This window comes from Lathyrus oleraceus, chromosome 7 (assembly GCF_024323335.1).
Source record: "Lathyrus oleraceus cultivar Zhongwan6 chromosome 7, CAAS_Psat_ZW6_1.0, whole genome shotgun sequence".
Lineage (NCBI taxonomy): Eukaryota > Viridiplantae > Streptophyta > Magnoliopsida > Fabales > Fabaceae > Lathyrus > Lathyrus oleraceus.
This window is the reverse complement of record NC_066585.1, coordinates 426,902,317-426,915,888: the sequence shown is the minus strand read 5'-3', so window position 1 is coordinate 426,915,888 and position 13,572 is coordinate 426,902,317. Positions and strand designations below refer to the sequence as shown.

The 13,572-nt window shown below is 38.9% G+C and overlaps 1 pseudogene; it reads right to left on the bottom strand.

Moving 5' to 3' along the window:
- Positions 1 to 335: 335 nt before the first annotated feature.
- LOC127104188 (uncharacterized) lies at positions 336 to 11,745 on the bottom strand (annotated as a pseudogene).
- Between the last annotated feature and the right edge of the window lie 1,827 nt (positions 11,746 to 13,572).

Below are 13,572 nucleotides of genomic sequence, written 5' to 3'. Positions count from 1 at the left end.
TTAAAGCTCATGTGCTCGTGGTTCTGATGTTAATCTTAACCAGTGCGTCCAATCATAAACAACAGTATCTACAGTCAAGGGGACTGAATGAGAGGACACCCAAGTATTTGGTGTAAGTGATCAAGATAACCAATAGCCAGACATAGTCACATATCTAACGAAATAAACAGGAAAATGGAGGTAAACAAAATCAAATTCATTAGATTAAGACAACCCATAATAGGTGATTACATCAAAGCAAAAGAAAATAAAAAAAAATAAACAAACTGAATCAACCAAAAAAAAGAAAAATACATAAAGAAAACCAAAAGTACAAAAACATAACATAATCAAAGTCAATCACCCAGTCCATCGTCCTGCATATGAGTATCAAAGTCAATCTCATCTGTCGGATCCAACAGAGTGTGCCCCCGTGCGAAGGCAGAGATAGGCGTCAACGTCTCTGTGTGGCCCGAAGGAGTATGCTGCTGCTGAGGTGGTGTCTGGTGCGGTGGCTGCTGCGGAATCTCTCCCCCTATCTGAACTGGCTGGTTCCACCAAGGAAAGGTGAACTGTCCAAAGTGAGGTGCTGGAGGCGGTCCGGAGAATCTATCTCTAAAGCGATGTGCCTCCTCCCAAAGATCTGTCTGATGGGTAAGAACTCTCCCTGACAGTCCATACTGAAAACAGAAGTCCTGCATAACACAAAACTGTGACATCTGCATCCGGTACTCCCTAGAGTTCTCATCAATCGGAGGAGGCTGAGGGGGCTGTGTCTCTGTAGCAGTCGGCTGAGCCTCCTAGCGCGGAGCACTGGTGCTGTCCTCCCTGTCATGTGGTCGCCTCAGAGGTCGGGGCGGATCATCTGTGACCGTCCTCTCCTTCATCCAATGGGCGTTCAGCAGTGCAGCCGGTCGCAACATAAGTGAATCAGGGAAATCCGGAACACCAGCTTTCTTGCACAGCAGGTAAATCACAGTCGCATGGCCTAATGATTTCTTTGGCGACTGAGCAATCTCATCCATATCAGCAGCAATTAGCTGTCCAATATTCACCTGTTTCTTCTGCAGGATCTGATGAAGAAGCAGGGCACGCTCCGATATCAATTCAGACCCGCTCCGATTAGTGCTTAAATTGTGATGAATGAAATATGCCATGGCCTTAGGAATCGGAGCTAGATCAACAACCATAATCTTAGCCGGAGAGATTTTTGAAGTAGGTCCCCAATCATGACCCGGCGGCCTAATCAGTGACGCCTTCATTTCATTGTATGGCCAGTAGTTTTTGTCAGAATGCTTTAATTCGGCAAAAGGGCAAACAGAATCATAGAATTTACATTTCAAGACACTGTTAATAGTTTTCCCATCATATTTGATAACCTTGCCTCTTACCCATGAAACGAATGCTGCATTTCCTGTTGGGTCTTCTTCATCAGAGATAACCCGTTGTGCATTAGCATAGAATTCCCATATCAGATCCAGCGAAACAGGTTGGATTTTGTCATTGAAGTAGATTAGCTTCTGCTTTTTAAGAAGATTAGTGACCTCTGGAAACGTGTCATTCTGATACATCCAGTGTTTCTCTTCGACCATACTTCGACTCTTGATTTGCTCATATCTGGCTTCATGGTATGTGGTGCGGAATGTGTTGACCTCTTCTGGTGATTGAGACATGATATGGACCTGTAGCTGAGTGAAAGAGAAGAAACAGAGAGAAATCACAGCAATACGCAAAAACACGTAAGGAGAAAAGTGAGAAAATGAAGTCCGTACGGACAAAAAATTATATAAACAGACCCCAAATACTCATACGCGTATGGTACGCAGCCAGTACGCGTATCAGGCTCCCATACGCGTATCATACGCGTATCTGGCTCCCATACGCGTATCATACGCTGCTGGAACTAGTGAAAAATGTGATTCACGTAACAGATCACGTATCAGAGCTTGATACGCGTATCACATGGTCCCATACGCGTACCATACGCGTATCACCAGAGGAGTGATATTTTTCCATCCCATACGCGTATCATACGCGTATCACCAGAGAAGTCATATTTTCCCATCCAATACGCGTATCAGGAAGTTCATACGCGTATTGGTTTTTTAAAAAAAAAAATTCTCCCCTTCTTTTTTTTTTTTTCTTATCACTGTCTCGGCAAAATTAACATAACAAAAATTTTCAAACCTTCCTTGGGTTGCCTCCCAAGCAGCGCTTCGTTTAACGTCGCATGGCTCGACGGGACACCTCATACTCAGATGAATTTAACTGTGTCAATTGGTCCCCCTTCACCGAGATTATATGGTTTCAACCTCTGACCATTAACTTTGAAGGTGTCGCCATTCTTCTCATTTTTAAGCTCTATTGCTCCATGAGGAAGTACTTTGTTAATGACGAACGGTCCAGACCATCTTGACCTCAATTTCCCTTGGAACAGCTTCAACCTGGAATTAAACAACAGTACGAGTTGTCCCTCCCGAAATTCCCTCTTCTGGATCTTTTGATCATGCCATTTTTTTGTTTGTTCCTTGTAAATTTTGGCATTTTCATAAGCTTGATTCCTGAACTCTTCCAACTCATGAAGTTGAAGAATTCGGGACTCACCAGCTTTGAAAAGATCACAGTTAAGGAATTTGGAGGCCCAGAAGGCTCTGTGCTCGAGTTCGAGTGGTAAATGACAAGCCTTACCGTAAACTAGTTGATAGGGGGACATACCTATAGGTGTTTTAAATGCAGTCCTGTATGCCCACAATGCATCATCCAGCTTTACTGACCAATCTTTCCGAGAAGCACTTACCGTCTTTTCTAAGATCTGCTTTATTTGACGGTTGGACACTTCCACTTGCCCACTCGTTTAGGGGTGATATGGTGTGGCTATCTTATGTTTAACATTATACTTTTTCAACAGATTCTCCATTAGTTTATTTATAAAATGCGTACCTTGGTCACTAATTAAAGCCCGTGGTACCCCAAACCTAGAGAAGATGTTATGCCTCAAGAACTTCACCACCACTTTAGCATCATTTGTTGGTAATGCCACAGCCTCTACCCACTTTGACACATAATCGACCGCAACCAATATGTAATTCTTGCCAGATGATGGCGGAAACGGTCCCATAAAATCAATACCCCAAACATCAAACAGCTCCACTTCTAGCATGGAGTTTTGCGACATCTGATTCCGCTTTGTAATGTTACCTATTCGTTGGCACCTATCACATTCTCGGACTATAGAATTTGCATCCTTGAATAGCGACGGCCAATACAAACCCGATTGGAGGACTTTTGTTGCAGTTCTATCTCCACTGAAGTGTCCACCATACTCCGAATTATGACAAGCTTTCAGAATGTCGGCTTGCTCTCTTTCTGGAACACATCTTCTGATCAAACCATCCACTCCCTTTTTATAGAGAAATGGATCATCCCATAGGTATAACCTGCAATCATAAAGAAACTTTTTCTTTTGGTGAGAATTAAAGTCATCAGGTATAACCCCACCTACCACATAGTTCGCATAGTCAGCAAACCATGGTATCTCCTGAACAGCAAGTATTTGCTCATCAGCGAATGTGTCCTGAATAGGATGTTCCTCCTCAGTTTCTTTGATTGGGGACATGCGAGATAAGTGGTCCGCAACCGTGTTCTCGCACCCCTTTTTGTCTTTGATTTCCAAATCAAACTCCTGAAGGAGGAGGATCCATCTCAAAAGTCTCGGCTTTGATTCCTGCTTAGCAAACAAATACTTTAAAGCAGCATGATCAGTATACACAATGACTTTTGAACCAAGCAAGTATGATCTAAATTTGTCAAAAGCATAAACCACGGCCAACAACTCCTTTTCGGTAGTTGCATAATTCATTTGGGCCGGGTTAAGGACATGACTAGCATAATAAATCACATGCAATAATTTGTCCTTTCTCTGTCCTAGGACAGCCCCCACAGCAAGGTCACTTGCATCACACATTATTTCGAAAGGCAAGGACCAATCGGGGGCGATTACAACAGGTGCACTGATCAACTTACTCTTTAAAGTCTCGAAAGCTACCATGCAGTTTTTATCAAAATTAAATTGCTTGTCCTTGACTAGCAAATCAGACAATGGTTTGGCAACTTTTGAGAAGTCTCTGATAAACCTGCGATAAAAACCTGCATGACCCAAAAAACTCCTTATCCCTTTTTCATTCACCGGAGGTGGGAGGTTAGCTATCACCTCCACTTTGGCTTTGTCCACTTCAATTCCTTTGTGGGAAATCTTGTGTCCTAGCACAATTCCTTCCTGCACCATGAAATGACATTTCTCCCAATTGAGAATAAGGTTAGTTTCCTGACATCTTTGCAAAACAAGAGACAAGTTAGCTAAACAATTATCAAAAGAAGAACCAAACACAGAGAAATCATCCATAAACACCTCCATATACTTTTCAAGCATGTCGGAGAATATAGACGTCATACACCTCTGAAAAGTAGCTGGGGCATTGCATAGCCCAAATGGCATCCGTCTGTAAGCGAAAATACCATAAGGACATGTAAATGCAGTTTTCTCCTGATCTTCCGGGGCTACAGCAATTTGATTGTATCCCGAATATCCATCCAGAAAGCAATAATACTCATGACCTGCAAGTCTTTCTAACATTTGATCAATAAAAGGGAGAGGAAAATGATCCTTTCTTGTTGCAGTGTTCAGTCTTCTGTAATCGATGCATACTCACCACCCTGTCACTGTGCGAGTTGGGCTCAGTTCATTCTTTTCATTTAAAATTACTGTGGTTCCTCCTTTCTTTGGTACCACATGCACTGGACTTACCCACGAGCTGTCAGAAATGGGGTAAATCATTCCCGAATCTAACAACTTTACAACCTCTTTCCTTACCACTTCTTTCATTGCTGGGTTTAACCTCCTTTGTGGTTGTACTACTGGTTTCTGATTATCCTCCATCAGTATCTTATGCATGCATACTGTGGGGCTAATACCTTTTAAATCCTCAATAGTCCAACCAATAGCACTTTTATGTTTCTTCAGTACCTGTATCAACTTTTCTTCATCTATGGCATTTAGCTCAGAACTGATAATAGCAGGACAATTTGTTCCAGATCCTAGAAAGACATATTTAAGGTTTACAGGTAATTATTTTAATTCAAAATTTATACCTGGTTTACTTACCTTTTCATCTTCTAATTCTGGTGAAGCTCTCAGATCCTCCCACCTGCGTGGTTTGGATTTCATCCAAAGGGGTTGTGTATCCAGCATGGCAAGCACTTCTTTTTCTTTTTCATCATCATTCTCTTCAATCTCTCTGACCGACAGACTAAGAACTCTTTCCAACGGTAATTCAGGAAACTTTATTTGCATTGTGCTAGTTACCATTTGATCAATTACTTCCACAGAGTGGTTTGTACACATATCCTCTTTATGTTTCATAGTATCTCGGACATCAATTCTGAGCTCTTCATCATATACCTTTAGGGTCAAGGTACCTCCCTTAATGTCTATCATGCATCTACCTGTTTCTAAGAAGGGTCTGCCCAGTATCAGAGGTATCTCTTCATCTTCTGGCATTTCCAAAATTACAAAATCAACAGGAAAAACAAATTTATCAACTTTGACCAGAACATCCTCAACTACCCCAAAAGGTCTCTTCACTGAGTGGTCAGCAAATTGAAGTGTCATTCTGGTATTTTGAACATTTCCAATTCCTAGCTTCCTGTAAATAGACAAAGGCATAAGGCTAACACTAGCCCCCAAATCAATCAGCGCCCTTTTAAAGGACCTATCTCCAATGGTACACGGGATAGTCACAGAACCTCTATCTGGCTTCTTCACTGGAATCTTCATACCCTGCAAAATAGCACTACAAGTTTCAGTTAGTATAACAGGGTCAGTGTCAGTGGTGCGCTTCTTGGAGATGATGTCTTTCATGAATTTCGCATAGATAGGCATCTGCTCGAGTGCCTCAGAGAATGGAATATTGATTTCTAATTTCTTGAACAACTCCATGAATTTCTGAAAAAATTTCTCATCTTGCTTCTTCTTTTTGTTTCTTTGTGGGAATGGAAGCTTAATGATGGGTTTTGGTTCAGGAAGCTTTTCTTGTACCACCGGCAGTATCACACTTTCTTCCTCAGGTGGTGTCTTGTTTTCTAAGATTTTCAGGTCCACTTCAAGCAATTGATCTTCCTCTCCATCCTTCTTCTTAAGATCTTCAACAGATTTTCCGCTTCTTGTTGTTACCGCACTCACATTATTGTGCTCCCTCGGATTTATCACTGTTGCACTAGGTAGTGCGCCTGGTGTTTGGGAATTTGTTATCTGTTGTGCTATCTGACCCAATTGAATCTCCAGATTTTTAATGGATGCATTGGTGCTCTTCTGATTATTCCTGGTTTCTTCCTGAAATTGCATACTCTGAGTTGCCATCTTCTCTATAGCAATCTCCCAATCCGCTTTCTTGGGTACTTGTTGCTGATAATGTTGTTGTTGCGACTGATATTGTGGTTGGTAAGGTGGTTGTTGTTGTGGAGGTCCTTGCTTCTGAATATTACCTTGCTGATCCTTCCAAGAGAAATTAGGATGATTTTTCCACCTCAGATTATATGTATTTGAGTAGGGATTATTCTGCCTCAGGTAATTTATAGCTTGCACTTGTTCTGCGGTTGCAACACAATGCATGGCAAAGTGTGGTCCACTACAAATCTCACAAATCATGGTCTGAACCGGTTGAACTTGAGCAACAGTCTGGGTACCTAAATTCATAGCTTTCAGTCTTCTTTCAACCTCAGCTGCAATCTGGTCTTCCATTTTCACCACCTGATTTGCTAATTTCAAATCAATTTTTCCCTCCGGCTGATTCACAGTACGGTCATATAATTCCAAATGCTCATTTGCTGCAATAGCTTCGATGATTTTTTTGATACCGGTTGCTGTTGAAAAATTTGACGAGCCACCAGCAGCTGTATCAATGAGTTGCTTAGTTCTCATCTTCAGCCCGTTCACAAAATTCTGCATTTGTTCAGTTTCATCCAGATTATGTGTAGGACATGCAACTAAACATCTCTTGAATCTTTTGTATGCATCCCCAAGTGTCTCTCCGTCTTTCTGTTTAAAATTCACAATGTCGTACCTCTTACGGATATACACAGAAGCAGGAAAATACTCGTTCAAGAATGTTGTTTCCATTTGTTGCCACGTAGTAATGCTTCCTGCGGGTAGGGAATAGAACCATTCCTCAGCATCCTCAGATAACGTGAATGGGAACATTACCAATCTCTTTGCCTCTTCAGAATGCCCATCAATTTTTAATGATGTAGTCATAGTCAGAAACCTCTGCAGATGCTTGTTTGCATCCTCATTGATCTTTCCTGCAAAAGGTTTGCTTTCTAACTGACGGATAGTTGAGGGGTGTAACTGGAAGTGAGCAACATTAAAAGGTTGGTTAACAATGGTCAACCGCACTGCTGGGTTATTCTGTCTGCCATAGTCACCTAAAAGTCTTTCCGCTGGAGGTGGGTCTGCAGCCATGTTAACAGTGTCTGAATGTGACTCTGTGTCTGACTCAGATTTTTCGGAGTGAACAGAGACTGGTGTGCTAGGTGTGGCCGGTTCTTCGGTGTCAGAGTTTGCCAGTTTTTTTCTTCTAGCTTCTCTGAGCTTTGCGCGCAATGTTCTCTCTGGTTCTGCATCAAAATGAAAATCAGCTGAGGCCTTACCTCGCATACACAGATTAGACAGAAATTTGTTATAATAACAATAAAAAATAAAATTAACAGTAAATAAAATTTTGGATGCAGAGCAACAAAATTCTAATTGAAAATAAATTAATAAACTCTATTATCTTTGGCAGTCCCCGGCAACGGCGCCAAAAACTTGATGGGAAAATAGCAAGTGTACTATTTTTCTCACTGTAGTAATAAAAGGGAAATTCCCCGTTTGTCGATCTCAAGGACTGCTTGACGATACAGAGTTTATAGATTGTTTCAATTAGACAAAAGCCTTTGGTTTTTGTGTTGTGAGTAATTATACTACCAATTGCAAATAAATAAAACAAGTAAAAAGGTTGAACGAGAGACAAATGAGAGAAGATTGTTAGGGTTCGGTGAATGAAACTTCCTGTAACAGATATAATTTATGAAGGCTTAGACAATAATCCTGTCCAATTAATTCCGGTCCTCAAGGGTATCTATTCCTAATTCCTTAGTGAAAAGACATTTGATTATGTAACCTAATTACTATGTCCATAAATAATTAAGTTCATACTCAAGCATTCGAATATCAAGAATTACCGGTCAGATAGAAAATCCCTAGTCCTAGGTTATTTTTACTATCCAAAGTTCTTATACAAATCAATGAATAATCGCTGTCCAGCTTAAACTATTTATATTAATCATCATTCGTTGGTCCGACGAATAAAGCATAAAGAACGGTAATATGAACAAATCAATGGAGAAGAAGAAATAGTCAATGCACTCATAAACATAAAATCTGTCACATTCAGAATCAGGGTCACCCCCCTAGCAATGGGGGGTTTAGCTACTCATCATAGAAATAAAAACAAAGATGAACATTGTTGTCATTACAGAATTTCTTGAGGAATCAATCTTCAATCGTCGGAAAACTCTTGAACATATGAATCCTCTGATAATCGTAGAGTCTCCAGGTCTCAAACGCGTCTCTTTTTTCTCCAAAAATTGTCCAACCCCTGGAAAATCGTGTTCTCCCCTCTAAATAGCTATGCAGTTGGGCTTTTCCTGATTTTGGGCTTCATACGCGTATTGCCCAGTCTGGTACGCGTATTGCCCAGTCTCAAACGCGTATTGCACGTAAGACAGCCTCTGATACGCGTATTGCCCAGTCTGGTACGCGTATTGCCCAGTCTGGCACGCGTATCACCAGAAGCTTGTCTTTTTGCTAGATTTTCCATCCCTCTGGTCATATACGTATGCTACGCGTACTGGGAATGTCCATACGCGTATCATGTAAGGTCATACGCGTATGGACAGCAGGTTCTCCAAGAATTTGGTTTTTTTCTTCCATTTTCTTGCTCGGGCTTAATTTCGCATCTGACGTTTGATTCCCTGAACTTCCAGACTAGTTTTTGACCTGCTAACATACCCAAAAGTGTAAAATATCCTCAAGAAACTCATAAGTAACAAAACACTTTATATTATAGAATTGAGCTTATATCTAACTAAAAATGCTTCAGTTTACACAGTTTACCTGACTTATTTACGGTTAAATAGTGAAATGTCTAGCATAAATGGTGACTGATCAGTATATATATATATATATATATATATATATATATATATATATATATATATATATATATATATATATAATTTATTTTAAGTCAAGTCCCTAGTGTGAAAAGTTTTTATTATCTATTCCCCTCAATTTTCTTGAGTCATAACAAAAATTTAACACACTCGATAAGTATAATGGTTGCGTATTTTATAAAACTTGAGTGAAATCAAGACAAAAATTATTACCGCCCCAACGCTCTAAAAACCTCAACATGTTAGATCAGGATAAGTACCTATTATACCAATTCCTTGCACTTTTAGTTTTATAGTAACCCCGAGTAGTTTATACGAGAAGTCGGCACCATCTTAATAGCAAACTACGTGGAGAGCCAATGAATATAAGTGAATGATTCCCAAAACAACATATTAAAAATCAGGAAATGCACTAATTAAGTTAGGTGATCCTTACCCGATCATTTAATCCAAAGGTTGCGGACCCTACAAAAAAAACATAGTATGAACGATCCATTGTGAGTTGGTTCAGCGGTTTCTGGTGCTGAACTTGGTAGGGCGGACTACGGTCCGATCCCCCGCAATTTGCAATGGACTAAATAACGAAGTTATCCAACTTATGTACCAGAACTTCTAGCTAAAAGGGGATCAGAATCGCTAACCGGTTACTCCACTATGTGCGCGAAAAGATAAAGGGCTTAATGTGATTTCGCTAGAATGAAAACGGGTGAAATAAGAGTAAAAGAACTAGGCTAGCTATAATAGCACGACTCGAACTGGTTTGCATAAGGTGGGGTTATCTGATGTTGTGACGGTAGTTGTTGATGTTAAGACTAAACTCAGGTTATTCCTAAACGAGATTTACTTGCAACCTAGTACGAATTGATGTGTGTTTGGAAATTTCATCTGGCTAATATTTTAAAACGATTTCTACATTGTACCTTGCTTGAGGACAAGCAAAAGTCTAAGTATGGGGGAGTTTGATAACATGAAATAATATCACATTTTTGGACTTGATTTAATTAAATTATATTGTTATTTGATTCGATTTATTTTATATTATTCGATATTACTTGGTATTCTATTATTATTTATTTCAGGTGTCATTATTTGAAGCATGTGTGAAAAGGAAAGAAAAGGGGTGCAAAAAGAGGATTCTGTAGGAAAGCATCTCACTAAAGCCCAGCCCACGCCAACTACAAGGAAAATGGCCTGTGACGACCGCCACACTCATGTGACGAGCGTCACGCCCCTCTACTTAGTGTTACGGCCGTAACATATGGTGTGACGGACGTCACACACCCCACTCCTACTTTTTGGCATTGACGTGCGTAACAGAAGGCAGTTCTCTCCTATTTTTCCTCTTGGACTCGTTGACGCTTGAAAAACCCTACGGAAGATGCTTTTGATAAACGGTTACTTTATGGAGGAATATAAATAGACCTCAAAGGATCCAATTGACATCTCTCTATGCCGTGCAATATTTTTACAGCAATATATTTTCTTCAGCATTCTATTTTCTTAGCATTTTCTTTTCTTTTCTTTGCTAGCTTAATTTACTAAGCATTCGATTTATTTTCTCACAATAGTTTCTACACTGGAAACTATTGTGTAATTTTTACTGGATCTAACCTTACGTTAGATCATAGTATTTTATTTCCTTGTTTTTATTTATCTGTCTGATCAAGAATTGTGAAGAACAAATCCAACCGACTTGTGGTGGAGTGTTCGAGCATCGAAGCTAGGAACAAAACCAAGATTTCTAGTAATTTACCAGGTTCATTAATTAATTGAGTTATTGTTTTAATTTACATATGCTTTATGCTGCTGTTTATTTATATTGTCTGTTTGATATGGCTGTATTTATGCATGATTATTGTTTATGCGTGTTTGCCATGTCCGGCTAATTAATTTAGATATTGGTATGTAAAGTAAGCGGAATAAAGGAATCAAAACTAAGTTGGTTTAAATTTATTTCAAAATATAGTCACTCTTTTTCCGGTCTCAATTTACAGAGTTAATACTAAAGTTTTTGTACGAGAGTAAAAGACATAAAGAAGTTAAAATCAATAGAACGACGGTTTGAGCTTTTAACTTGACAGTGTAAATTGAACATTAACTTTAAATCAGGGCGAAAGCAATTTTTAAAGTTAATTAAATTCTAACCATTTTCAAAAATTATTTTTAAAGGTTAAATGTGAGGACGAGAGTTAAGCATTTAAGTTTAATCATATAGTCTAAGTCAACAGAGCGAGAGTTTGAGACGAGGGCGTTTAAACAGTTAGCATTTTCTTAAAAAGAGTTTCTATAGATTCTATTGTTTTCAAAAAGTGATTTTAGATTTAAATAAATAGTGAGAGCGTACGTTAATATAAAGTCATAGTCTGATTCAACAGAGCGAGAGTTTGAGGAAAAGAATTTTAATTAATAGTGTCTACTGAAAAGACTTATTTTAAAACTAAGAAACCAACGAAGATTCGATTCCCTAATTTCGACGAACTACATACCGATATCCATGTTATTTGATATTTAATCTAGATCCAATTTTAGTTTTACTTTTCCCCCTAATCATCAAAGTATCATCCGCCTTAACTTTACGAAGTAACCTTAGAAAAACGGTATATCGATTCATTAAGTCCCTGTGGGATCGATATCTTTTAAAACTACGCGATTAGACTGTGCACTTGCAGTTAATACCCCAATAGACTCATAAAGTCGCGATCAGTGTGTTGATGCAAAATGGTCAGGTTATGGCTTATACTTTTAGAAAGTTGAAAGTTCATGAGAGGAATTATCCTATGCGTAATCTAGAGTTGGCAGTCATGGTGTTGTGTTGAAAAATTGGAGGCATTATCTATTTGGTTCCAGATTTGAAGCGTTTAGTGACCATAAGAGTTTGAAGTACTTGTTGGATCAGAAAGCGTTGAATATGAGGCAAGGGAGATGTATCAAATTTCTGAAGGATTATGATTTTAGTTTGAGTTGTCATCCTGGTAAAACTAATGTTGTGGCTGATGTTTTGAGCATAAATTCTTTGGGTATATTAATGCTTATGGTTCGAGAATTGTAGTTAAACGAGCAATTTAGATATATGAGTCTATTATGTGAAAGAACTCTTAATAGTGGGAAGTTGGGTATGTTGAAGCTGACTAATAGTATTCTCGAAGAAATCAGAGAAGGTCAGAAATCATATTTGGGATTGATTATACGGTTAATATTGATCAATCAGGGTAAAGAGATGGATTTCAAAATATATGAGAACGGTGTTATGCATTTCCAGGACAGAGTTTATGTACCTGATGTGATAGAAGAACGACATTCTTGAAGAAGGTCACAAAAGTAATCTTAGTATTCATCTCGATGCTACTAAAATGTTTCAAGACTTGAAGAAAATATTTTGGTGGCCTCTGTGATGAGTTTGCTAAGACTTCTAAAGGGAATAATCAAGTTTGGGTTATAGAGGATAAATTGACTAAATCGAATCATTTCATCCCGATTAAGATCAGTTGTTGTTCGAGGCTTTGCATAGTTGAAGGTGTAGGACACCTATGTTTTTTTATGATTCTGGTGAGAATGTTGTTCTTGAACCTGATATTGTTCAGTAGACTACTGAGAAGATCAAGATGATCCAAGAAAAGATGAAAGCTTCGTAGAGTCGCCAGAAGAGTTATCATGATAAGAGGAGGAAAACACTTGAGTTCCAAGAGGGAAATCATGTGTTTCTATGAGTCACTCTAGTGACAAGTGTTGGTCCTGCTTTGAAATCTTGAAAGCTCACACTGTGTTTCATTGGTCCTTATCAGATTATGAAGTGAGTAGGAGAAATGGCTTACATAGTTATTTTACCGCAATTTCCTTTGAATCTTCATGATGTATTTCATGTGTATCAGGTGAGAAAGTATATTCCTAACCTGTCTCATGTGATTCAATTGAACGATGTGCAAGTTAGAGAGAACTTGTCTGTTAAGGCATCTCCTTTGAGAGTAGAGGATCGTGAAGTGAAACACTTAAGGGACAAGGAGATTGCGTTGGTGAAGGTGGTTTGGGGAGGACCTCCTGGTGGAAGCATGACGTGGGAGTTGGAGGGTCGAATGAGAGAGTCTTATTTAGAGTTGTTTAGTTTAGGTAATTTTCGAGGGAGAAAATTCTATAAGTGATGGAGAGTTGTAACACCCCATTTTGTTTAAATTATTTATTTAATTGAATTTATACTTTATTTATTTATTTAAATGAATTTTATATGCATTTGATTGATGATTTGGTGTTTGGTATGTTTATGCTAGGTTGAGATTGGTAGAGAAGTGTTTAGTTATTTAATTAAATAATTAGATAATTAAATAATAT